This window comes from Lissotriton vulgaris, chromosome 4_1, assembly GCF_964263255.1.
Source record: "Lissotriton vulgaris chromosome 4_1, aLisVul1.2, whole genome shotgun sequence".
NCBI lineage: Eukaryota > Metazoa > Chordata > Amphibia > Caudata > Salamandridae > Lissotriton > Lissotriton vulgaris.
The window spans coordinates 636,238,372-636,265,431 of record NC_141691.1 but is presented as its reverse complement, the minus strand read 5'-3'; the positions used below and the strand labels follow the sequence as shown (position 1 = coordinate 636,265,431).

The following is a 27,060-nucleotide window of genomic DNA, read 5'->3' as shown; positions in this document are numbered from 1 at the left end:
CATTTCTTCGTCCCCCACCCACTTGGCCCATCCGTTTCTTCTTACCCCCACCCACCGGACCCATCTGTTTCTTCTTCCCCCTGCTGACCCATCTGTTTCTTTTTCATCCGTTTCTTCTTCCCTCGACCCACCCACCCCATCCGTTTCTTCTTCCCCCGACCCTCCCGCCCCATCCATTTCTTCTTCCCCCGACCCTCCCGCCCCATCCGTTTCTTCTTCCCATCCATTTCATCTTCCCCATCCACTCGCCCCATCCATTTCTTCATCCTCCACCCGCCCGCCCCATCCGTTTCTTCGTCACCCACCCGCTCGCCCCATCCGTTTCTTCCGTCTGTTTCTTCTTCCCCCTCCTACCTGCCTCATCTGTTTCTTCTTCCCCTACACACCCACCGTATCTGTTTCTTGCCTTTCTTCTCTCCCACCCACCCGCCCCATGCCTTTCTTCTCTAATGCCTTTCTTCTCTCCCACCCGCCCGCCCCATGCCTTTCTTCTCTCCCACCCGCCCGCCCCATGCCTTTCTTCTCTCCCACCCACCCGCCCCATGCCTTTCTTCTCTCCCACCCACTCGACCCATGCCTTTCTTCTCTCCCACCCACCCGCCCCATGCCTTTCTTCTCTAATGCCTTTCTTCTCTCCCACCCGCCCGCCCCATGTCTTTCTTCTCTAACACCCACCCGCCCCAGGTCTTTCTTCTTTCCTACCTGCCCGCCCAATGCCTTTCTTCTGTACATGCCTTTCTTCTCGCCCAACCACCCGCTGGCCGTTTCTTCTCACATCCGTTTCTTCTCTCCCACCCGCCTGCCCCATCCGTTTCTTCTCTACCACCCATCCGCCCCATCCGTTCCTCCTCTAATTCAGTCTTCCCACCCGCCCACCCCATCCGTTTCTTCTCGCCCACCCCATCCGTTTCTTCTCTCCCAACCGCCCGCCCCATCTGTTTCTTCTCTCCCACCCGCCCGCCCCATCCGTTTCTTCTCTCCCACCCGCCCGCCCCATCCGTTTCTTCTCTCCCACCCGCCCGCCCCATCCGTTTCTTCTCTCCCAAATCATCCGTTTTGCCCCACCAGTTTCTTTGCGCGCACCATCCGTTTCTTCTCCCCATCTGCCATACCCTCTCTCACGGTCCGTTTCTTCTCTCCCACCCACCCGCCCGATCTGTTTCTTCTCTCCCTCCCACCTGCTCCATCCGTTTCTTCTCTCCCACCTGTCTCCTCCATCCATTTCTTCTCTATCACATGCCCGCACCATCCGTTTCTTCTCTCCTACCCGCCCACCCAATCCTTTACTTCTCTCCCACCTGCCCGCCCCATCCTTTTTTTCTCTCACACCCGCCCGCCCCATCCTTTTCTTCTCTCCCACTCGCCCGCCCCATCCTTTACTTCTCTCCCACCCGCCCGCCCCATCCTTTTTTTCTCTCCCACCCGCCCGCTCCATCCGTTTCTTCTCTCCCACATGCCTTCCCGCCTCATCTGTTTCTTTTCTCCCACACGCCTGCGCGCCCTCTCCCCAATCTGCCAGCACCCTCTCTCCCGGTTTGTTTCTTCTCCCCCACCCACCCGCCCGATCTGTTTCTTCTCTTACACCCACCCGCCCGATCTGTTTCTTCTCTCCCACCCACCCGCCCGATCTGTTTCTTCTCTCCCACCCACCCGCCCGATCTGTTTCTTCTCTCCCACCCACCCGCCCGATCTGTTTCTTCTCTCCCACCCACCCGCCCTATCTGTTTCTTCTCTCCCACCCACCCGCCCTATCTGTTTCTTCTCTCCCACCCACCCGCCCTATCTGTTTCTTCTCTCCCACCCACCCGCCCGATCTGTTTTTTCTCTCCCTCCCACCTGCCCCATCCGTTTCTTCTCTCCCACCCGCCTGCTCCATCCGTTTCTTCTCTTATCACATGCCCGCCCCATCCGTTTCTTCTCTCCTACCCGCCCATCCAATCCTTTTCTTCTGTCCCCATCCTTTTCTTCTCTCCCACCCGCCCGCCCCATCCTTTTCTTCTCTCCCACCCGCCCGCCCCATCCTTTTCTTCTCACCCACCCGCCCGCCCCATCCTTTTCTTCTCTCCCACCCGCCCGCCCCATCCTTTTCTTCTCACCCACCCGTCCGCCCCATCCTTTTTTTCTCACCCACCCGCCCGCCCCATCCTTTTTTTCTCACCCTCCCGCCCCATCCTTTTCTTCTCACTTGCCCGCCCCATCCTTTTCTTCTCACCCTCCCGCCCCATCCTTTTCTTCTCTCCCACCGGCCCGCCCCATCCTTTTCTTCTCTCCCACCCGCCCGCCCCATCCTTTTCTTCTCTCCCACCCGCCCGCCCCATACTTTTCTTCTCTCCCACCCACCCGCCCGCCCCATCCTTTTCTTCTCTCCCACCCGCCCGACCCATCCTTTTCTTCTCTCCACCCGCCCGACCCATCCTTTTCTTCTCTCCACCCGCCCGACCCATCCTTTTCTTCTCTCCCACCCGCCCGACCCATCCTTTTCTTCTCTCCCACCCGCCCGACCCATCCTTTTCTTCTCTCCCACCCGCCCGCCCCATCCTTTTCTTCTCTCCCACCCGCCCGCCCCATCCTTTTCTTCTCTCCCACCCGCCCTCCCCATCCTTTTCTTCTCTCCCACCCGCCCCATCCTTTTCTTCTCTCCCACCCGCCCCATCCTTTTCTTCTCTCCCACCCGCCCGCCCCATCCTTTTCTTCTCTCCCACCCCATCCTTTTCTTCTCTCCCACCCGCCCGCCCCATCTTTTTCTTCTCTGATACCCGCCCGCCCCATCCGTTTCTTTTCTCCCATCCGCCCGCCCCATCCAATTCTTCTCTACCACCCGCCCGCCCCATCCGTTTCTTCTCTCCCATCCGCCCGTTCCATCCGTTTTTTCACTCCAAAATCATCAGTTTTGCCCCATCTGTTTCTTCTCTCCCACATGCCCACCCGCCTCATCTGTTTCTTCTCCACCACCCGCCTGACCTCCCCATCCGTTTCTTCTCTCCCATCCCCAAGCATCCTTGCGATTCGTCTCTCCCAGTCCGTTTCTTCTCTAGATCTGTTTCTTCTCTCCCTCCCACCTGCCCCATCCGTTTCTTCTCTCCCGACCGCCTCATCCTTTTCTTCTCTCCCACCCGCCCGCCCCATCTTTTTATTCTCTCCCACCCACCCTCCCCATCCTTTTATTCTCTCCCACCCACCCTCCCCATCCTTTTATTCTCTCCCACCCTGCCTCCCCATCCTTTTATTCTCTCCCACCCACCCTCCCCATCCTTTTATTCCCTCCCACCCGCCCTCCCCATCCTTTTATTCCCTCCCACCCGCCCTCCCCATCCTTTTATTCTCTCCCACCCACTTGCCTCATCCGTTTCCTCTCAATATCCGTTTCCTCTCCGCTTCCCACCAGCCAGCACCCTTGCGATTGGTCTCTCCTGGCCTGTCTCTCCCACCTACCCATCCGTTTCCTATCCCAAACCCACCCACCCCATCCTTTTCTTCTCTCCCAAACCCACCCACCCCATCCTTTTCTTCTCTCCCACCCGCCCGCCCCATCCTTTTCTTCTCTCCCACCCGCCCGCCCCATCCTTTTCTTCTCTCCCACCCGCCCGCCCCATCCTTTTCTTCTCTCCCACCCGCCCGCCCCATCCTTTTCTTCTCTCCCACCCGCCCGCCCCATCCTTTTCTTCTCTCCCACTCGCCCGCCCCATCCTTTTCTTCTCTCCCACGCGCCCCATCCTTTTCTTCTCTCCCACCCGCCCGCCCCATCCATTTCTTCTCTTCCACCCGCCCGCCCCATCCATTTCTTCTCTTCCACCCGCCCGCCCCATCCTTTTCTTCTCTTCCACCCGCTCGCCCCATCCGTTTCTTCTCTTGATACGTTTCTCCTCTTCCCACCCGCCAGCACCCTTGCAATTCATCTCTCCTGGTCCGTCACAAACATCTGTTTCCTCGCCCACACCAACCTGCCCCATCCGTTTCCTCTCTCCCACCTGCCTGCCCTATCCGTTTCCTTTCTCCCACCCGCCCGCCCTATCCGTATCCTCGGTCCCCCCGCCTGCCCTATCCGTTTCCTCTCTCTCACCCGCCCACCCTATCCGTTTCCTCTCTCTCACCCGCCCGCCCTATCCGTTTCCTCTCTCTCACCCGCCCGCCCTATACGTTTCCTCTCTCTCACCCGTCAGCTCTGTTTCCTCTCAAACACCCACCCTATCTGTTTCCTCTCTCCCACCCGCCCTATCCGTTTCCTCTCTCCCACCTGCCCGCCCTATCCGGTTCTTCTCTCCCACCCGCCCGCCCCATCCTTTTCTTCTCTCCCACCCGCCCGCCCCATCCTTTTCTTCTCTCCCACCCGCCCGCCCCATCCTTTTCTTCTCTCCCACCCGCCCGCCCCATCCTTTTTTTCTCTCCCACCCGCCCACCCCATCCTTTTCTTCTCTCCCACCCGCCCACCCCATCCTTTTCTTCTCTCCCACCCGCCCACCCCATCCTTTTCTTCTCTCCCACCCGCCCACCCCATCCTTTTCTTCTCTCCCACCCGCCCACCCCATCCTTTTCTTCTCTCCCACCCGCCCACCCCATCCTTTTCTTCTCTCCCACCCGCCCACCCCATCCTTTTCTTCTCTCCCACCCGCCCACCCCATCCTTTTCTTCTCTCCCACCCGCCCACCCCATCCTTTTCTTCTCTCCCACCCGCCCCATCTTTTTCCTCTCTGATACCCGCCCGCCCCATCCGTTTCTTTTCTCCCATCCGCCCCCCCATCCAATTCTTCTCTACTACCCGCCCGCCCCATCCAATTCTTCTCTACCACCCGCCCGCCCCATCCGTTTCTTCTCTCCCATCCGCCCGCTCCATCCGTTTTTTCACTCCAAAATCATACGTTTTGCCCCATCTGTTTCTTCTCTCCCACATGCCCACCCGCCTCATCCGTTTCTTCTCCACCACCCGCCTGACCTCCCCATCCGTTTCTTCTCTCCCATCCCCCAGAATCCTTGCGATTCGTCTCTCCGAGTCCGTTTCTTCTCTAGATCTGTTTCTTCTCTCCCTCCCACCTGCCCCATCCGTTTCTTCTCTCCCGACACCTCATCCTTTTCTTCTCTCCCACCCGCCCGCCCCATCTTTTTAGGTCGAGCCTAGACGAAAGCAAAGCGAAGCTTTGCTGTCTAGGTCTCGACAACTTATGTCGCCACTTTCAGGGGAATGTGGACAGCAGACTGTCACGAGCGAGCGTCTCCTGCCGGAGATTCTACCTCGTGAGCGCGCACGTTGCCGTCCCTCGTATTCCCATGCAAAGAAAGGCACACTGAACACACACACCGCAGGCAGGAAGGCACACACACACAGGAACGGCACCTACACACATACAGAGGCCCCCTTCCCCCCCCCCGCCGACACTGCATACATAGAAGTGCCCCCCCCCGCATACATAGAAGCGCCCTCCCCCCGCCCCGCCGCCTACATAGAAGGCCCCCGCCGCCAGCCGCCGCATACATAGAAGCCCTCCCCCCGCCGCCGCATACATAGAAGCGGGCCCCCCTCCCCCTGGCCGCCGCCACGTACATAGAAGCGTCCCCCGCCATATACATGCAAGTGCCGCCCCCGCCCGCCGCATACATGCAAGCGCTGGCCCCCCCCGCATACATGCAAGCACCGCCCCCCCCCCCGCATACATGCAAGCGCCCCCCACTTACCGTCATTCTTGCAGCCTCCGCGGGGCTCTCTCGCGGCCCGCGTCACCAGCACTGCTTCTCCGTGGGCGCGTGCGCGGGATTCCAAAGACGGGAGTCCCGCCCCAAGGAATTTTTCGCTTCCGCTGTCGGAGCATTGTAATTGCGGTTTAGCAGTGGTAAGTCATTTGAACGGCTATTACTTGCTCTATTCATTCCTCTCTGTGTTATCCCATATTTTCATTATTCCTTCACTCCTGTTTCTCGCTTTCGTTTGCTCTGCATCCCAGCCCACCACCCACACCCGTATTCATTGTATTACCCAAATGTTATTTATTAGCGTTTTGTCTGAAGGCAGAATGAACCCACATGTGTCTCATCAATGTTTTATTTGGAGTATGACACAGTCCATAAGCCTCTCAGTCCAAGGGACAGGCCTCGCTTATTATGCTGCGTTCAGTGTTTACTTTTCGCCATAATTCACAGTACTTTCCAGTGCCCTGCTGTTTGTTTTGTTGCGATTTGTTGTGTTTGTATAGTTGCATTATAGCAAAAATGGTAAGCCCTTTTAAATTTTTATTACTCTAGCATAATCCTCTATAATTCCCGGATTTCACTTAACGTAAAACGTGTGGATTTTATTTCAATTTCCTGTAATATGAAATGTTGGACGAAGTGTGATTTTGTTGAGAAAACAGTTCCCTGTAGTAAATGCCCCTATAGATGGTCTCTCCTCAAATGAGATATTTCTCCTTGAATTAGCCACCTGCCAGCTTGATTTTTTTTTCCTTGCAATAAAAAATCATTACAGAGAAAAATAATTTGCACATTTACAAAAATATGTCTAATTTCACTACAAGTAACTTTAGTCAAAAATTGAAAACCTCGATCTCCAGTGCCTTGTGTGTTGCTCTACTTAAATGATGCACGACTAATGCACACTGTATAGACCACTTTTAAGTGCACCAAGACAGTCTAAGCAAGTGACACGGCTACCCCACGTGCCGTCCCTGACCTCTGCGTGACCTTTTGTCCTAGACGCTGCAGTTCTGGTAGGCTGAGAGGGGCTGCACTATATTTATATCACTTGGACAGGCTCTTTAAGCTTTTCCGCAGTATTTTCGAACTTGCACTGTCATCGCCACACGGCTGGCGGTAGGGTCGATTAACGTCCTAGAGCAAGGTGCCCAGAAAGGTACTACTCATTATGTGCCCGATAGGCAGTGCTGCACGCCACATAAAGCCCCGTAATATGCAGAGTTAATTATATTGGCTCTGAGCCTGCACTGCATGATTGCTGGATATCTGTCCATTATTTACAAATCCACATCGGCGTGTCAAAAAACTGTTCCTCAAGAGAAAAATCCAGTGTCCGATTATGGACTCTATAGACCAGTGCCCCCTGAGTGAAATGCAGAAAATAATTTCGTTCGCAAACGTAATGCCTACGTAAATATTCACGTTGAGTCTCTGGCACGCAAATGTTTCTACTTCGAGCCTTTTTTAACTGTTTAATAAAGAAAGTAGCAACGTCTTTTCACTCTCGTGTGTGTCAAAGTTACATGAATGTTTGCAAAGTGTATGTTAGTTTAACTGTCTACAAGAATACATACAAAATAAACCACGCAGCTACTCGGGACTTTTTAATGATAATGAAAGCTGTTTAGTTCCAGAGTTTGTGATTTCATCAAGTACTACTGGGATTGGCCAAATTATCAGGGAAACAGAGATACAGATTGGAGTTCCAATTTCAAGACTTGATATTACTGGGGCTTGTGTGACTTGTTTTAAAATGTATTTGCTGGTGAACACCTTGTTTGATTTAGTTCGTTTTAGTTGGACTTAAAATTTATTTTATTTCAGCAGATGGTAAAGTTAGTTGTCTAATGCAAAAGTTCCACTCAGAGCAAAGGCGTAGAAGGTGTTCTTTTTCTGTATTGCTTTTTTGGAGCTGGATTACAGAAATTCCAGTAGTCTTAGTTTTTGTCACTACAAACACTAGAGCAGCAATGGGATGATGCTTTTTTGTTGCTGCTAGGATTCGCCTTAGGGTGTTTGAGAATTGAGCAGATTATTCACATTTTTAGGGAGGTGTGAATAATGCCTTTGACAAGGGAGGAGTTTATAATGTTCTTCCATCTGATGGGTAGGGCGGTGAATCCTGATTAAACTAGAGAGAATTGGCCAAATTGATAACTGCAGTGTGTGTGTGTGTGTGTGTGCGCGCGTGTGACAGCAGTTTGTGTGAGAGCAACAGCAGTGTGCGAGACAGCAGTGTGTGTGTTCTAGGGAGAGCATGGTGTGTGAGAGAGACAGCAGTGCGAGAGAGACAGCAGTGTGTGTAAGAGAGACATCAGTGTGTGAGAGACTGCAGTGTGAGATACCTTTTATTTATGTTTTGGTATTTGAAACCTAAATAAAACACATTGTTGTTTGCAATGTCAATAGCTCTAACTCCCGTAAATACGAGACCTATTGCATTGCAAATACAATGTGTCTCGCATTGCCGAGAGATTAAGCTATTGGCATTGTAAATGACAATGCCATTTATTTATCTGTTTTCAAAACCAACACCTCAATAAAACGTTTGTCATTTACACTGCCAATAGCTCTAGCTTTTGCGAAGGCGAGACCTATTGCATTGTAAATGCTTGTTATTCTCTCCCACCCACCCTCCCCATCCTTTTATTCTCTCCCACCCACCCTCCCCATCCTTTTATTCTCTCCCATCAGCCCTCCCCATCCTTTTATTCTCTCCCACCCGCCCTCCCATCCTTTTATGCTCTCCCACCCGCCCTCCCCATCCTTTTTATTCTCTCCCACCCGCCCTCCCCATCCTTTTATTCTCTCCCACCCACTTGCCTCATCCGTTTCCTCTCAATATCCGTTTCCTCTCCGCTTCCCACCAGCCAGCACCCTTGCGATTGGTCTCTCCTGGCCTGTCTCTCCCACCTACCCATCCGTTTCCTATCCCAAACCCACCTACCCCATCCGTTTCCTCTCTCCCTCCCGCCCGCCTCATCCTTTTCTTCTCTCCCACCCGCCCGCCCCATCCTTTCTTCTCTCCCACTCGCCCGCCCCATCCTTTTCTTCTCTCCCACCCGCCCCATCCTTTTCTTCTCTCCCGCCCGCCCCATCCATTTCTTCTCTTCCACCCGCCCGCCCCATCCATTTCTTCTCTTCCACCCGCCCGCCCCATCCATTTCTTCTCTTCCACCCGCCCGCCCCATCCTTTTCTTCTCTTCCACCCGCTCGCCCCATCCTTTTCTTCTCTTCCACCCGCTCGCCCCATCCGTTTCTTCTCTTGATACATTTCTCCTCTTCCCACCCGCCAGCACCCTTGCAATTCATCTCTCCTGGTCCGTCACAAACATCCGTTTCCTCGCCCACACCAACCTGCCCCATCCGTTTCCTCTCTCCCACCTGCCTGCCCTATCCGTTTCCTATCTCCCACCCGCCTGCCCTATCCGTATCCTCGGTCCCCCCGCCCGCCCTATCTGTTTCCTCTCTCTCACCCGCCCACCCTATCCATTTCCTCTCTCTCACCGCCCGCCCTATACGTTTCCTCTCTCTCACCCGTCAGTTCCGTTTCCTCTCTAACACCCACCCTATCTGTTTCCTCTCTCCCACCCGCCCTATCCGTTTCCTCTCTCCCACCTGCCCGCCCTATCCGGTTCTTCTCTCGCACCCGCTCGCCCCATCCTTTTCTTCTTTCCCACCCGCTCTCCCCATCCTTTTCTTCTCTCCCACCCGCCCTCCCCATCCTTTTCTTCTCTCCCGCCCGCCCTCCCCATCCGTTTCTTCCCTCCCGCCCGCCTTCCCCATCCGTTTCTTCTCTCCCGCCCGCCCGCCCCATCCGTTTCTTCTCTCCCGCCCGCCCGCCCCATCCGTTTCTTCTCTCCCGCCCGCCCGCCCCATCCGTTTCTTCTCTCCCGCCCGCCCGCCCCATCCGTTTCTTCTCTCCCACCCGCCCGCCCCATCCGTTTCTTCTCTAGCACCCGCCCGCCCCATCCGTTTCTTCTCTAGCACCCGCCCGCCCCATCCGTTTCTTCTCTCCCACCCGCCCGCCCCATCCGTTTCTTCTCTCCCACCCGCCCACCCCATCCGTTTGAAGGACTGGGTTTTTCTAAGACCCAGCGGTGCCAGGGGACAACACCTGAAACCTTCGTGGGTAACCTGTTCCGGCGTACAAATGACAGAGACACGGGACACTTCCTTCAGCGTCAAAGATTCGAGGTTTATTTACTGCAGGGAACACAGAAGTCACAGGAAGTACAGCGTGTGTAGGTTCGAGGAGACTGCTTCAAATTGCTACTGTAGGTCGCTCCTTTTATACACATTTCTCTCATACGTTAACATGGTACACAAAGGTTTACAACTTGGTTCCCAACATTATCCCCGAAAGGGGTCGCTTTGATGTATTCAGGGTCCGGAACATAAGTACGGAGACATTTGGTAGTTCCCAACTGTAAAAACCCATCTTCCCACCATTAGTACATTCCAATCAGCAATAAACAGATCGAAGAAGGAACAAGGACAGGTGCAGAGGAAGACAGGACAGTGGGGAGATCGAAAAGGGTGTAAAAGGGATGGTCTTGGGAAACACGAGCTACAGGCATCAAAGGGACGCGCCTAATGAGATGCACGGCTAAGACAATAGTCCGGCACGGCAAGATGAGCCTCGAGCGGGGCCATCAGCCTTACAGTATCATCCCCCTCATCATAAAGACACTTTCAAAGGAACATGTGTCTTCCGCAAGAGTCTTGGGAATCCCAGGGTTGCGAAGCGGACAGCGTCCGTTTGCTGGCTACTTGAGGGCAAGAGACAAAATGGATGCCGTATCTAAGATGGAACCCGTGGGCTCGGATGAAGAAACCCACGAAACAAACGAACGGTTTAGGTTAGCACAGCGAAACTGCGCACACCCACTGAACTCGTCATTTGCGGTTCATAGATACCAGACTCGACCAAATTCGTGTGAGTCGAAAACACCACTTACAATTGTCACGGAACCTCAGACGCTCCTTTTGCCCTCATGTAGGCAAGCACTAGTCGGAATCATATTTGATATTCATCAGATCGTCTAGATGTTGCTGCAACGTAGCTCTGTTAAACCGAGCTTCTTTGGTAACAGGCGGCTGTCTTATACACGTCGTAGCACAGGGGCCACATAAGGCAGGACCACACTGCACACAAAGGCAACACGTGAACAGAAACGCTGCAACAACTCCGATGATCATCAGAATCTTCCAACCCCAAGTCGACATCAGGCCCCAAAACCATCCAAGTAGCGTCCAATCCCCTACGTCCACGTGTATGGACTCAGAGATCTTATGCAACTTTGAGATGGCTTGATAGACAGTCGGAGCGTTATCTGGAATGAAAATACAGCAGCTCGAATGGATCACCTTACATACTCCACCTCGATCTGCTAAAACAACGTCTAGAACCATACGGTTTTGTAACGTCATGAGCCTATCCGCCTGAAGTTCTGTGGTGATATTACCAAGGGCACTGGCAGTGATATTAGCTGTCGATTCCACCACTCGAGTCAATTGTCTCAGGTTCCTACTATTAACCATAGGTCCCCAAAACGGAAAGAAACCCTTGAAAAAGTCTCCTGCCTCTTGACCGGCAGTGTCTTCTTCGCTAATCACGCCTCTCACAACTCTAGTCTTGTGATAATTTGCATCAACAGTGAACGTCGGAGGCAACAGATTTGCGATATAACATGAGCCCACAAAGTCAGAAGGCAACCATGTATATGCACGATCATGGCAGACAAAGTATGTACCCTTGGCAGCCAGAAACACAGGGGAAGAGAGCATCGGCAGAATATAAAACTCGGAGCAAGCACTCTCTCCAAGACGAGCTCTCGTTCTTCGGCCACGACCAATTAAGCAAAAATTACCAAGGTGGGGTACGACCCATATCGGGGGCGAGCTTCTAAGCTGTTTTTCACTCACGAGCGCACTATACTCAACCTTACTCAGGACCCTATAGGCTTGTACCTCTTCCTCTGGGATGAGCGACGGGTCATAGATATCCCTATCTAAATCCTCTATCGCTATAGCCAAAGGCTTGTGGTATGAGCCAGGACCAGAGTAGGAAGAACGTGGCTCTCGATTGGGGTAGGAATCTAGTGCACTTCGAAACATTGTTTGAAATGCTCGAGCTGAACCCTGGGAACTATAAGGAAGGACCAGATACGGGATTCCCTTATCCGTTGTATGTGGCATTAACCCACACACCCAACAATTAGTAGTGTTAACCACTAACTGGTGCTGATGAAGGAGCTGAATAAAGGAATTATTTCGGAATTCTGCACGTCTAGCCTGTTCGTGTTCGGGTAAGATATGGAAGGAATGAGGGGATGTAGTGGAGGTAGGTTTAGATTCAGAAGTAGGAGTAGGTATGGCAGAAGGTAAGAAGTACGACATCATGTAATACACCCCACCCGCCAATAACAAGGAAACAATTAGAAACAGGAGGAACACCTGAAACATAAAGCATTTGGTACGGGTAATTTGTTGCAGTTTGAATCTTTGCGCCTGAGCTTTTTCCAAATCCACAATTTTCGAGAAAGCCATCCCCTAAAACCGTCCGCAACGTTTCTTGGCGCACTTCGTTCTGTGTAGCAGTAGTCAATCCCTAGGAGTTCCTAGGAACCGACGGCCTTTGACCTAGTGTCAAGACCTACTAACCAGAAGGAAGTACACGCGTGGCCCTACGGTTCACCTGGATGCAAAGTATTTTATATGCAAGTATGTACAAAAGTCTCTCAGCTGTGGAAGTAAAAACACATGTGGAAAAAACTCAATATTTACAAAAATCACAGTGGTGCGTGTGTTTAGACTGATCGTGGCAAAGGGGTAACGTAGATATCAAAAGGATAGAAACAAATCTTTTATTAGTCTTTAGGATTGGATCGCAAAAAGTATCGCCTCTTTCCAGAACGTGTCTGTTCGTCAAACAAGGGATCTAATGAGGGAACAGAGTTCTGTCGATCAGTCGATTGTTCCGATCTTGAGTCGTGTGATGATGAATGTTCAACAATGTCTTTCTGCTGCACTGAGGATTCTCCAACAGGCTGCGCGTCGCTAAAAGGTACAAAGGTCTACAGTCCTTCGGTTTCAGATGAAGCAATGCCCTTCCTCACCCACGAGTCCGCCGGTAAAGGTATAGGTACCTTTTTGGTGTGGGTGGCATGCACCCAGTTTTTGCGTCCCTCCAAGCGGACGGCAGTTCTCGTGGCAAGGAGGACCTGGAAGGGTCCAGTGAAGCGAGGTTCCAGATTCTTCTTGCGAGCGAAGTTTCTGGTAACCACCCAGTCTCCCGGTTGGAGCTGGTGGCCTGGACCCTCCGTCTGCTTCGGCAATGCTTCAAAGACCTGTTGGTGAATTAACCTCAGTTTAGCAGTCAGATCATGAAGATAATCAATCAACATTGGGTACTCAAGATTAGAAAACACACTTGGTCTAGGGACCCCCCAAACATTCGCAGGACGACCGAACACTATTTCATAGGGACTAAGCCCTACTCGGGAGTATACAGTCGCCCTTGTTGACAACAAAGCTAGAGGCAAAGCGTCAGGCCAAGAAAGACCAGTCGTGGCCTGAATCTTCGCTAGTTTGAGTTTAAGGGTGCCATTATACCCTTCAACCAAACCTGCTGACTGGGGATGATTGGCACTATGGAACTTCTGAGTAATTCCAAGGCCCTTACACACACTCTTCATTACACTTCCTACAAACTCACTTCCGTTATCCGACCATACAATTCGCGGCATTCCATACCGAGGAAAGTATTCCTTCAGTAGGATTTTCGCAGTGGACATAGCAGTGTTGTCTTTAAGAGGGTAGGCTTCAATCCATCGGGAGAATGCGCAAACCACAACTAAAACGTACTTCAGGTTATTGCATCGCTCCATATGGATGAAGTCTAGCTGGATCACTTCAAAGGGACATGAAGGGGGTGCAAAATGACCAGCAGGTGTAGGGGTTCCCTTACCAGGATTGTACATCATACATATCATGCAATTCTTCACCAATCTTTCAGCACACTTCGTGATACCATCATTCTTCCACACAGGGGACAACAACTTACAAATACCTTTCACACTAATATGTGCTAACCCATGTGCCATTGTCACAACAGCTAGCACATATGCGTCTGGCAACATCCACTTCTTGTGCTCCGACAAATCAATCCAACAACCATTCGCATCCAACTTTCCCGTACTTTCTTTCCACTTCGCCTTTTCAGTCTCGGTGGCCTCATTCTGTATCGCTTTCACACTCTCGATGGTATCCTCACACATACTCGTTTCTGTAGGCCACCTAACCGAACTCGTCACATACATTTTAGTGCTAAGGTTCCGGGCAGTCTCCTTAGCAGTCTCATCCGCAAACGCATTACCACGACCTACGTCATCCGTCACCTTACGATGCGCACTACATTTAACAATCGCTACCTGCTTAGGCAATGTAAGGGCATCCAAAAGATCATTCACAAGTTGTCCATGCTGAATCTTCGTACCATGCGACGTCATAAAACCTCTCTCTCACCACAATCGTCCAAAGCTATGCGCAACGCCAAATGCGTATTGACTATCAGTAAACACATTCACCCGTTTCCCTTTCGACAACACACACGCTCTAGTCAGAGCTATCAGCTCCGCAGCCTGAGCAGAGTTCTGATTCAATCTCGCAGCTTCCACAACAGTATTCAAAGTTACCACAGCATGCGCAGTCGTGACATCACCATTCGGCAATTTAAAACATGAACCATCCACATACAAAGTCCCATCGGGATCATCCAAAGGAGTGTTTTTAAGGTCCACGCGACCTTTTGTTTCTTCCTCAGTCTTTAAATAACAGTCATGAGCTGTTACTTCGTCTGACTCTGTACTAATTGGCAATAAAGTCGCCGGGTTTAGGACATTACAACGTTTTATCTGAATGTGACTTGCCAAGAGCGTCAACTCGTACCCAGACAACCTTGCACTCGTCAAGTGCTGAGTTTTCGTACGATTTAAGAGAGTGTCAACTGCATGCGGAACCATCACCGTAAGCATATTATCCATGACCAATCCTGCTGATTGTCGGATGGACACCGCAGCTGCCGCTGTTGCTCTCAAACAACTCGGCAATGCTCTAGCTACCGGGTCCAAGGTCGAGGAAAAATATGCACATGGACGTTGCTTGCCACCAAAAGGTTGCGTCAAAACACTCAACGCGCAACCTTCTCTCTCGTGCACGTATAATGTGAACGGTTTACTGTAGTCAGGGGTACCTAACACAGGGGCCGAACACAACGCGTCACGTAATTCAGAAAAAGTTTTCTGACATTCTTCCGTCCATGGTAAAGGAGTTGGAACGTCCTTACACGTAAGAGCCACCAATGGTTTCGCTAACAGTGAAAAATTCGGGATCCACTGTCTGCAGTATGACGTGATGCCCAAAAAGGCACGCACATCTCTCTGAGTTGTTGGCACAGTCATCCGGTTAATCGCAGCAATTCTCTCTGGGGTCAACCTTCTTCCCTCCTTTGACAATAAGTGACCTAGATAGGTTACTTCTTGACAACAATATTGAAGTTTAGAAGGAGACACCTTATGATGTAAGTCACAGAGATATTGCAATAACGATACCGTAGCAATTTTACAAATGTCCTGAGTGTCTGCAGCGACCAATAAGTCATCAACATATTGGATCAATGCTGCACCAGCCGGTAACATGAACGCATCTAGCTGGCCCTTCAAGGCTTGACTGTATATCGATGGACTTTCACAGTAGCCCTGAGGAGCACGCTTGAACGGGAAGCTGCGTCCACCAAGAGAGAAACCGAAAAGGTCTCTGCTTTCTTCAGCAATCGGAATGCTGAAGAACGCATTCTTCAGATCGATCACCGAAAACCAGGATGCCGATGCTGGAATTAGAGTCAGTAGCGCCGTGATATCGGGCACAACGGGGAACTGAGGAATCACAATTTTATTTACCTCCCGTAAATCGATAACAAAACGATAGACAGGTGGTTTCGAAGGATCAGTACGTTTGAGAATAGGCAACACAGGACTGTTGCACACGTTTCCCCGAGTCTCCTCAATAACGTCTTTCTTGATCAAATCATAGATGATCGCCAACAATGCTCGTTCACCATCAAGAGAGATACGATACTGAGGAATACGTGGCAACCGCACATTAGATTTCAAATGGACAACATAAGGGGAGATGTCAAGCAGGCCCACGTCATTGGGACCTGTTACCCACAAAGATGCAGGAAGAGAACTCAATTCCGGTGGAAGCTTATCGAGAGACAAGTACATTGGAGAGATAACTCTCTCACCCAAAGTAAGCTTCACTCCCGCAGGAGAACAATACAAAGTCGCATATAAACGTTTTAGCAAATCCAGGCCCAAAAGATTTTCACCACAACCAGTGGTTAGAATCAACGGAGCTTCAAGCTCACGTGGCCCAATTGTAAGAGGCAAAGGACGTGAAACTGGATTGCTAACAGGGGCGCCAGAGAATCCAACGGAAACATTTGTTAAGCCAGACAAAGGTGCGCCAGGGAGTTTCGAATGCATTATGGAACTTTTCGCTGCACCAGTGTCCAACAGAAAAGGCTCAACGACGCCCGAGGTGGCAACTGCGACGTAAGGCCCTCTCTGATCAACCGGAACTGATACCACTCCCTCTCCTTGTCTAAGGCTGTCCTAGTAATTACCATCGTCAGTTCCCTGATCGACGTAATAATCATCCACATTGTACTGAGCAGATCGCCCTTGCGGCGATCCACGCTGATCAAAACAATTATTGGAGTCAGAAGTGTTAGTGGAACGATCGTTCTGAGCACCGCGACCCCTACCACGTGATGTCTGTTGAGAACCACCACGACCTCCTCTAGATGTGTTACCACCATAACGCTCATTCAAAACGGGACAGTTGAATTTTATATGACCCTCCTGTCTACAGTAGGCACACTGATTGTACCCTAACGACGATCTTTGTGAGGAGGAATCATTTCGTGGTTGTGACCTATTTAATTGAGGCTGCGATCTATTACGTTGCTGTGAATCATTCTGATTCGAACGCGGAGGGTACGCCTGTTGCAATAAGACTTTAGTTTTGAGTTCTTTCGTCTTTTTGTCAGCACGATCGTTCTCTTTCTCCCTAATTTCATAATATTGAGCCGTAGCCAATATCTGAGCAGAAGTAGAAACGGCCCACGCGCTTTCGGAATTTTTGTAATTTGTTGCTCAAGTTAGGCAATAAATTGGAAACAAATTTGTCCACGAACAACCTCTGACCACCTTCGGTACCCATATCTTGACCACTGAGGTCGATGAAAGCCTCCTCAAATCTCGTAAAGAAATCAGAGACGCTCTCATCCTTCTTTTGCTTGCAAGCGGACAGTTTGTCCCAATTTACCCTCATAGCTGGCATAAGCGTTTTCATTAGGGTAATGATTCTCTGAGGAAGAGCAGCAATCAACTGGTCAGGTTTTGCACCACCAACTTGCAAACCATCAGCTGCTATAAGCGCAGCCCATTCGCCGCCTAATTCGTTCGCATGGTTTTCCTGACGAATCTTTGCCCATACCGGTTGCGGTACGACATTGCCAAACAGCATATCGATATCAGCAAGATTCATTATCGTAGCGTCTACAAGCTGCGATAATTCTTTGTAGTACCCTGCAGGATTTTTGCGAGGGTCAGGCAATGATTGCTTTACCTGTAAAACTTCTGATCGTTTCCATGGAAGATGGATCCACACCCGCTGAAAATGTGGCAAGATCGGCGGAGCAGCGCCAGGGTTACCTGGCATCCACACTGGAGGAACCTCTCGCATAGGAAACTGACCAGGTACCTCTAACGGTCCCTCAATGTCTTCGACAAACAATGCTCGAGGCATCATAGAAGGACGAAGAGACAGTAATTGCTCGACTGCACGTCGAACATTAGTACCTATGATCATTCCGCTTGAGAACTGAAGCTGTAGATTAGTCAAGGCAGTCATCACATCATCGGATGCGTCAGCCGATATTAGGTCACGCAAAGCCTTGCACATTTCTTCAAAAACAAATCTTTGTGTCGGTATATTAAATTGCTCGAACGTTTTCAATACCGCACGTGGAGCATAACTAGCAGGACATCTCACCCAACCCAAAGCCATATTACACAATGAGTCACGCTCTCTACCACCAGGAAGCTGACTACGCCTTTGAGGACCGTCCGAACCAGCGGACTCAAGAATAGGTCCAAGAGAAGTAAAAAAGTTAGCAGCTACAGAAGGAGTACGACGTCGAACAGACGGAGACAAAGAATAGCCCAAAAGGATAACAAGAGAAGTACCAGGAACAGAAGGAACGGCAGGAGAAACCAGAACAGTAGAGACAGCGGGAGCAGGAGTATGAGGAAGTACAAGTGGAGGAGCAGTAGGGACAGGAGCAGGTAGAGGAGCAGGAACAGCGGGAAGTGCAGGGACAGGAGCTGGTTGAGGAACAGGTACAGGAGGAACCACAGGAACTGCGGTATCCTGTGCGTACGGAGGTGGTGATTTCATAAGATAAGACATTAAGGGGTCCTCGATACCTTCCTCCTTTTTGTCCGTATCCGCCGGTAAAGCAGGATAGCACTTATCGACAGACATACGTTGTAATCTATCAAAGACTTCCTTTTCCTTTTCCTCCTTATCTCGCTGAAACTGCTCTGCTTTCTTTACAATGGTAGCAACACCATCTCTCTGACTACGTTTTAACAGTCTGATTTCTCTCTGTTTGGCTTCTTTACGCCACAACCGAAAGGCATCAAACATGGCCGGCCTTGATTTTTTTCTTAAACAATTTAGTCTCGAGATTATCTAAGATCGGGGTTTCGAAACTACCATGAGGTGGCCAACTAAGGACACCATCTTTTTTGGTATAGCGGATCCAATATTCATTAAAAGTAATCGGACCTAGTCCGTGCTTGCTGTAGAGCTCGTATGTTGGAGTTTCAACCGGAGGTATCGGACATGAGTCCTCCAATCGGGAATCCGTACCACAACGACGAAAACAACTGAACAAAGTACTACGGCTAGGCATCTCGCACACTAGCTGAGTTTCACAAACTTCAAGGGTTACGGGATTTACCAAGTCCCAGCAATGAACAAAACCCTCGGTTTTTGGCGTCTGCAGGCGTCAAATATTACAACAAAGAACCAAGTACTAAGAACCACAAATGCAATGGAACCATGCAACAACTAAGCAACCACAACGAAGGACTCTGGGAGCGACCCACAAATACTTAACTCAAAGATCGATGGCGTCACCAGGAAGGCCCGTCAATCGTCTCGCTGTACCAAGGTCTACGCCAGGCGCCAAAACAGGTCTACAGTCAGGGCAGCAGTCCGTCGCAGCCGTCAGGAGGCGGGAATCTTTGCGGGAAAAGTCGTCGGGCCACTTATTTCGACAACAGGATCGATGAAGCGGGGTGCACCTTCCCTCGGAGATTTCACACGAAGTTCCTCACGATCGTCGGGCTTGGACCGGTACCACTGATGCAGCCCGACGTTGGGCGCCAACTGAAGGACTGGGTTTTTCTAAGACCCAGCGGTGCCAGGGGACAACACCTGAAACCTTCGTGGGTAACCTGTTCCGGCGTACAAATGACACGGGACACTTCCTTCGGCGTCAAAGATTCGAGGTTTATTTACTGCAGGGAACACAGAAGTCACAGGAAGTACAGCGTGTGTAGGTTCGAGGAGACTGCTTCAAATTGCTACTGTAGGTCGCTCCTTTTATACACATTTCTCTCATACGTTAACATGGTACACAAAGGTTTACAACTTGGTTCCCAACATTATCCCCGAAAGGGGTCGCTTTGATGTATTCAGGGTCCGGAACATAAGTACGGAGACATTTGGTAGTTCCCAACTGTAAAAACCCATCTTCCCACCATTAGTACATTCCAATCAGCAATAAACAGATCGAAGAAGGAACAAGGACAGGTGCAGAGGAAGACAGGACAGTGGGGAGATCGAAAAGGGTGTAAAAGGGATGGTCTTGGGAAACACGAGCTACAGGCATCAAAGGGACGCGCCTAATGAGATGCACGGCTAAGACAATAGTCCGGCACGGCAAGATGAGCCTCGAGCGGGGCCATCTGCCTTACAGTATCATCCCCCTCATCATAAAGACACTTTCAAAGGAACATGTGTCTTCCGCAAGAGTCTTGGGAATCCCAGGGTTGCGAAGCGGACAGCGTCCGTTCGCTGGCTACTTGAGGGCAAGAGACAAAATGGATGCCGTATCTAAGATGGAACCCGTGGGCTCGGATGAAGAAACCCACGAAACAAACGAACGGTTTAGGTTAGCACAGCGAAACTGCGCACACCCACTGAACTCGTCATTTGCGGTTCATAGATACCAGACTCGACCATATTTGTGTGAGTCGAAAACACCACTTACACTTGTCACGGAACCTCAGACGCTCCTTTTGCCCTCATGTAGGCAAGCACTAGTCGGAATCATATTTGATATTCATCAGATCGTCTAGATGTTGCTGCAACATAGCTCTGTTCAACCGAGCTTCTTTGGTAACAGGCGGCTGCCTTATACACGTCGTAGCACAGGGGCCACATAAGGCAGGACCACACTGCACACAAAGGCAACACGTGAACAGAAACGCTGCAACAACTCCGATGATCATCAGAATCTTCCAACCCCAAGTCGACATCAGGCCCCAAAACCATCCAAGTAGCGTCCAATCCCCTACGTCCACGTGTATGGACTCAGAGATCTTATGCAACTTTGAGATGGCTTGATAGACAGTCACAATTGTCACGGAACCTCATGTTTTTTCTCTCCCACCCGCCCGCCCCATCCGTTTCTTCTCTCTCAGCCGCCCGTTCCATCCGTTTCTTCTCTCCCTCCCGCCCGCCCCATCCGTTTCTTTTCTCTGACCCGCCCACCCTATCTGTTTCTTCTCTCCCACCCGCCCTCCCCATCCAATTCTAATTTACCACCCGCCCGCCCCATCCAATTCTTCTCTCCCACCCGCCCCATCTGTTTCTTCTCTCCCATCCGCCCGCTCCATCCGTTTCTTCACTCCAAAATCATCCGTTTTGCCCCATCTGTTTCTTCTCTCCCACATGCCCACCCACCTCATCCGTTTCTTCTCCACCACCCGCCTGATCTCCCCATCCGTTTCTTCTCTCCCATCCCCCAGCACCCTTGCGATTCGTCTCTCCCGGTCTGTTTCTTCTCTAGATCTGTTTCTTCTCTCCCTCCCACCTGCCCCATCCGTTTCTTCTCTCCCTCCCACCTGCCCCATCCCTTTCTTCTCTCGCAACCGCCCCATCCTTTTCTTCTCTCCCACCCGCCCGCCCCATCCTTTTCTTCTCTCCCACCCGCCCGCCCCATCCTTTTCTTCTCTCCCACCTGCCCGCCCCATCCTTTTCTTCTCTCCCACCCGCCCGCCCCATCCTTTTCTTCTCTCCCACCCGCCCGCCCCATCCGTTTCTTTTCTCCCACCCGCACCATCTGTTTCTTCTCTCCCACCCGCCCGCCCCATCCAATTCTTCTCTCCCACTTGCCCGCCCCATCCTTTTAATCTCTCCCACCCGCCCTCCCCATCCTTTTATTCTCTCCCACCCGCCCTCCCCATCCTTTTATTCTCTCCCACCCACTTGCCTCATCTGTTTCCTCTCAATATCCGTTTCCACTCCTCTTCCCACCAGCCAGCACCCTTGCGATTGGTCTCTCCTGGTCCGTCTCTCCCACCTATCCTCCGTTTCCTCTCCCAAACCCACCCACCCCATCCGTTTCCTCTCAAGCCACCCACCCGCCCTATCCGTTACCTCTCTCCCACCCACCCGCCCTAACCGTTACCTCTCTCCCACCCACCCGCCCTAACCGTTACCTCTCTCCCACCCGCCGGCCCTATCCGTTACCTCTCTCCCACCCGCCCGCCCTATCCGTTACCTCTCTCCCACCCGCCCGCCCTATCCGTTACCTCTCTCCCACCCGCCCGCCCTATCCGTTACTTCTCTCCCACCCGCCCGCCCTATCCGTTACCTCTCTCCCACCCACCCTATCCGTTACCTCACTCCCACCCGCCCTATCCGTTTCCTCTCAATATCTGTTTCCTCTCTCCCACCCGCCCGCCCTATCCATTTCCTCTCTCTCACCCGCCCTATCAGTTTCCTCTCTCACACCTGCCCGCCCTATCCGTTTCCTCTCGACCACCCACCCGCCCTAACCGTTTCCTCTAACCCGCCCGCACTATCCGTTTCCTCTCTCCCACCCACCCGCCCGCCCTATCCGTTTCCTCTCTCCCACCCGCCCGCCCTATCTGTTTCTTCTCCCCCACCCGCCGGCCTCATCCCTTTCTTCTCTTCCACCCGCCCGCCCCATCCGTTTCTTCTCTCCCACCCGCTCGCCCCATCCGTTTCTTCTCTCCCACCCGCCCCCACATCCTTTTCTTCTCTCCCACCCGCCCACCCCATCCGTTTCTTCTCTGCCACCCGCCCACCCCATCCGTTTCTTCTCTCCCACCCGCCCACCTCATCCGTTTCTTCGCCCACCCCATCCGTTTCTTCTCTCGCACCCGCCCACCCCATCCGTTTCTTCTCTCGCACCCGCCCACCCCATCCGTTTCTTCTCTCCCACCCGCCCACCCCATCCGTTTCTTCTCTCCCACCCGCCCACCCCATCCGTTTCTTCTCTCCCACCCGCCCACCCCATCCGTTTCTTCTCTCCCACCCGCCCACCCCATCCGTTTCTTCTCTCCCATCCACCCGCCCCATCCGTTTTTCTCTTTGTTTCTTCTCTCCCACCCGCCCGCCTCATCTGTTTCTTCTCTCCCACCCGCCCGCCCCATCCGTTTCTTCTCTCCCACCCGCCCACCCAATCCGTTTCTTCTCTCCCACCCGCCCGCCCAATCCGTTTCTTCTCTCCCACCCGCCCGCCCAATCCGTTTCTTCTCTCCCACCCGCCCGCCCAATCCGTTTCTTCTCTGAATCCGTTTCTTCTCTCCCACCCTCCCGCCCCATCCATTTCTTCTCTCCCACCCTCCCGCCCCATCCATTTCTTCTCTCCCACCCTCCCGCCCCATCCATTTCTTCTCTCCCACCCGCCCGATCCGTTTCTTCTCTCCCACCCACCCCATCCGTTTCTTCTCTCCCACTCGCCCGCCCCATCCGTTTCTTCCCATCCCACCCGCCAGCCCTATCCGTTTCTTCTCCTCCATCCATTTCTTCTCATCCCACCCGCCCGCCTTATCCATTTCTTCTCATCCCGCCCGCCCGCCCGATCCGTTTCTTCTCATATAAGCCGGCCGCCCCATCCGTTTCTTCTCATCCCACCCGCCCGCCCCATCCGTTTCTTCTCATCCCACCCGCCCGTCCCATCCGTTTCTTCTCATCCCACCTGCCCCATCCGTTTCTTCTCATGTCCCGATCTGTTTCTTTGACCCCCGCCACCCACCCGATATTTCTTCTAGATCTTTTTCTTCTGCCACCACCCACTGACCCCTTCTATTTCCTCTCTCCGCACCCACCAACCCCTTCCATTTCTTCTCCCCCAACCACCCACCCCATCCGTTTCTTCAAGCCCCAACCGTTTCCCTCACCCACCCACCCCATCTGCTTCTTATCCCCCAGCCCACCCACAGCATCTGCTTCCTCTCCCCTCTCCCACCCGCCCCATCTGCTTCTTTTCCCCTCCGACGTGGATTGTGGGTCATGGTTTATCAGGGTTCAGAGGAAGCTCCATCCCTCACGGGAGCCTTTCTCCTGTCTTAGATGCCAGCTTTTCTAAATATGCATCCCAGGTATCGGTTTGTGGTGTGTGACCCTGACGTGTGAGTATGTCAAGGGGCTGGCGCCAGAGAAGTGGATTGGCGTCCTACTACAGAGCATGAGGGGCTTAGGGCCATGCCCTGTGCCAAGCCAGTCTGTTGATTGTGTGCAGTATGCCACGTCTCTTGTGGCATGGCCTTGACGGTTCCCATAGCGAGTGGGGGAGGCACCCAAGTGGCTCCCCAGCAGTGTCCAGTGCCTGCCTGCCAGCGAGAGATGAACTGAGAGAGTCGCACTGGCCAACGGGTCTCCGCCGTTAAGACAATGCCGGATTGTCTCCCACCTGCTTGGTACATGAAGCATGAGGAGGGTAGGAGAATCGATGAAGCAGAGAACAGCCAAACCACCCGGCCGCGTTGATGGGTGGCACACCAATGTGCGAATCCGCGGCCTCAGGTACAGGCAGGAAGGCGCCACCCGAGCTGCCCGTTTCCAGGCAGGAGCACATGTGACCATCTCCATGGCCCCTTGAGGTGATCTGCTGTAGCTGCTGATGTGCGGCAGGGACAGAGGGCCGTCGCTGCTCCACGAACGCCAGCCCAGAGGTCAGAGCAAAACAGGCCACGAATCCAATGGCGAGCAACTCCTCAGCCAGCCAACAGTTCGCCCTCAGCCGGTCCCCTGCTCCGGCAAGGTTTCCAGTTGTCTTCATCGCCCCAGTGTTGGAAGGAGAGATGACAGAAGGTTGTCAGGTGGGCTTGTAAAGCAAAGCTCCTTCACTCCACCTCCGTTCTAATCGCCATCTTGGCCATGCCCGTTTAACTTCAGATCTCCATGTCTGCACTACTTGACCAGTTACCAACTTATTTATGAGTATAACCCTTACAAAATCTCAACAGGTGAAATGTTAACTCATTGCTAAGTTGTAGGTTAGGGTTTACAGATAATTACCTTTGTGTCGTCACAATCAAACTGTCCCCTCTGCTATGTGGGTAATCTTTGCCCCTTCCTGGTCGTTCATCATTTTCCAAAACTTTGATTTTTTTTTTAGCTTGGAGAGAAAAACGTTTGAGTAACCTAAAAAGACCTTTCGCAGATTAATGCCAGGTATCCAGGAAGTTTGCTCGACTTCCTGGAGAGATATTTGCACAGCCAGTCACGCTAGTAGGGTAACAGTCCATCTTGGCGAGAACAGATTTCAAATATTCCTTCACCATTTGTATCTAGAATTCTTGGATCTTTTCTTATATGCATGCTTCTTTCTCTTGTCTCATCCTCAGCAGCTGTAGTCCAAAGACAATTTCAGAATCGTCTTCATCTTGATGCATTCAATCTAGTTGTTTAGCTGTATGTTGCTTTAGTCACAAGTCTTTATTACACACTGGTGATTTACACCCTATTTTAAACTCCACAATCTAGACCATCTTTCACCGCTAGAAATTATTAAAATAACCACCCTCATATAAATCCTGTTAAGCCATGTCATTTTGTAACACCTAGGGTTATAGAAGTTTATTAATTAAAAAGAGGCTTCAAGAGCTTTCTGAAACATAGAACACAGGATTCAGATTTGCAGCTTTGTAGAATGGTTGCTCACCATAGAAGGCAGTTTTTTTTAACTGGGAGAAGAATGGAGTAAAAAGTTGAAAGAACAAAGGTTTCTAGTGGAATTGTACCACAATAATATGGACAGAAGAAACATTGGAGGGCTTCTGTAAATGGCCTTGGGCAAAATGATCATCATTTGAAAGTAAATCTGTGACTTGCAGGTAGCCAGTGAAGAGATCTTAAGATGAGAATACAGGAGCAGCAGGGTTCTCTGCACATAGGTTAGTGAACTGCGTTAAGTTGTACTTCTGTACCACTATTGTAGTGCTACTAAACTTACTATAAAATGCAGTTTGTGAATAGCGCCTTGAGTTCAGCTTGAGGCTATATAAAAAATAGTGTTAACGTTGTGTTGTAGGGTGGAAGTCGGGACTCCACAATGATGATCGTATCGCCAAAATAAGGCTCTGAGTTTATCACAAAGTTCCATATTTGGGCGAATGGTGAAAAGCAGAGGGTACCATATTTGATCAAGAATGTGGCCTGTCTTATGGGTGGCTTTATTGATTAGCACATTTGATCTTTTTGGAGTTCAGATTTGATAGTAGGAGGAAAATCAAAGTCCCTAAGCAAGATAACATTTGTTTTTTCTGCAGACTATGATGCTAGTGGCCTCAACTAATGAGAAAAAATTATTGAGGGGCAAGTTAGAAGGGCATTCATTACATGAGCTCAAAATATACCTTGGTATTGTTCAATTTGCATGAAAAAGCAAGAGATTTACAGTGAGTGGGTGAATTATGGGCTCTAGGGAGCAGTGCACAGTAACCGCTACTCCACCGACTTGGCTTTCTCTGCCTGAGCACCAAACCATGTGATTATCAGGAACTAGCGCATCTAGTAGGGGGCCTTAGTGAACTGATAGCCAGGTTTGAGTGATACATGTAATGCCTAATTAACGAGTTTCAAACATATTGATTCTATGAGCCCTACTTTTAACAGACCATTTAACATTACATGGCGTTATGTCTATCACTGGAATTTTGGAGTTAGTAATCATCAGAGGAAGCAATGCAAAGAAGAATAGAATAGTAGATATTTGGGGCTATATCTACTAAACCTTGGCTGCAAAATACAGATTGTAATTTGGGTTCAGTATTCTTGCGAGCAATATGGTATTTTGTGAACCTAGGTGAATAGATAGTTTCACAATATATTGAATTATAGTGGGTCACAATTCAACCAACCTCATGAATATTAATGACTTAGGTTGCAAATTACGACCCACTGTGATCTGCACCCGTCACAGGGGCTGGTCGACCGCCATGTCTGTGATTATTTTAAATAAAGCAATATTTTTGTATTATAAATGCAGCCTGTTTTCCTGAAGGAAAATGGAATCTTGTTTGAAAAAAGTTTGAAAGGTTTTGCAAACATTTTTTAAGGCTAGGCAGTGGACTATGGACCACTGCTCCTGAAAATGTTTTTGTCAATATTCACAAAGGGGAATTAGTCTCTTGAGGAGCCCTTCTTGTTTACGACTGGCTTACCACTACCTTTGTGTTGTTGATAAAGTATTAATGTTTTGGGACTGGATTTCGGGTGCAAAACATTAATATGTCCAATTCTATTCGCCTTTTGGAAGGGACACACACTGTAAGCACTCTGCTTCTGAATAGCGAATCAGTATGTAGTCGCAAATCCAAATTGCCATTAGGTAGCATGTTACTGAATCGTAATTTGTGTTTGGTACCTACGAAAAGGTCATTTTACAGTAGTAAATGGTACGATTTTGTGAATTAGACCCTTAGTGACTGCAAAAAGCCTAAGTGCCTTTGGCCTTTAGTGAGCATAATTTTAGAACGGTCTCTCGGATAAAGTCACTGCTTTTGGAATGCACCCATCTTCTTCTGCCATCACCTGATACAGTGTTTTCAAAAGAACGATGCTCCTGTGCACATGGGCAAGGAGGGATGTGTGACCTGGAACTTCAAATGTTGGAGTTCTTCTCCAAGAAACCTCTGGTAGATAAAAGGAAACTGAGCCTGAATAAAAGATTTTTTTTATGTTCGTGTTCCCTTTTAA

At 50.9% G+C, this 27,060-nt stretch overlaps 1 protein-coding gene across 4 annotated transcripts in view; it reads left to right on the top strand.

The window, feature by feature from the left end:
• C4_1H7orf57 (chromosome 4_1 C7orf57 homolog) overlaps window positions 1–27,060 on the top strand; it is a 242,188-nt gene that overhangs the window by 134,990 nt on the left and 80,138 nt on the right. The gene's annotated exons all lie outside the window — the stretch shown is intronic.